The 941-nt window shown below is 40.5% G+C and overlaps 1 pseudogene; it reads right to left on the reverse strand.

Moving 5' to 3' along the window:
• Positions 1 to 274: 274 nt before the first annotated feature.
• LOC100295935 (protein cornichon homolog 1-like) lies at positions 275 to 941 on the reverse strand (annotated as a pseudogene).

Genomic DNA, 941 nt, shown 5'->3' on the forward strand with positions numbered 1-941 from the left:
CCATCTCATGCTCTGTCGTCCCCTTCTCCTCCTGCCCCCAATCCCTCCCAGCATCAGAGTCTTTTCCAATGAGTCAACTCTTCGCATGAGGTAGCCAAAGTACTGGAGTTTCAGCTTTAGCATCATTCCTTCCAAAGAAATCCCAGAGGCATCATTTTATATTAATTTATATGTAATTCCATTTAAATTCTTTATCCAAGTATAACATATGAAAACAGTCTTTCCAAAAGCAAAAAAATGTGGAAACATTTAAAAACTAAGAAATCATTTTTTAAAGTAACTGATCAGATTCCATAGGCCACTCTTGGAAATAGGATCTTGCTGGATAGAATCCATTCGTTGGTGGCTTTTTGCATGCACTTAACTGGACCAATTCTTCTGAGTGTTGTTCTAAGAGCTCACCAAAACATAGATCATGCCATATAGGTAGTAAAAAAAAAAAAGGCTAGAAGATAAAAAGCTAATTTGCACCATCCTTTTTTCTGACAATATGCTAGAATATCTGCATTCACGATGGTTGTAGGATCATAGAGTCCTGGTCCACTCATCACTGGTCTACTCATATACTTCCAAATATGATATGCCAAGAGGGGCATATTGACACCCAGTGTAAACCACTCTGCTACATAAAGAAACAAGACACAGAAGAAAGCATGAAAAAAAAAAAAAAAAGAATGTAAGCATGGCTAAGGTAGTCTGGAAGGACAAAAGGATTCAGGGTATTACACTGGTCTATAGGATTCTTGTAATCAGTCTTCAACTCATCCAATGCTATAAACAAATGGCGAAGAAGATGAATGTGGAGGTGAGCAGCAGCGCCAGCCAGCATATAGCAGAAGGCCTCGAAAGTGAATGCAGTGGCCTGGGAGAAGGGAGCAGCGCTTTGCCAGCGGAAAAAGGCCGCGCAAGGCCCTCTGAGTAAAACCATTCACTTCCTGAGG

Source organism: Bos taurus, chromosome 5, assembly GCF_002263795.3.
Source record: "Bos taurus isolate L1 Dominette 01449 registration number 42190680 breed Hereford chromosome 5, ARS-UCD2.0, whole genome shotgun sequence".
NCBI lineage: Eukaryota > Metazoa > Chordata > Mammalia > Artiodactyla > Bovidae > Bos > Bos taurus.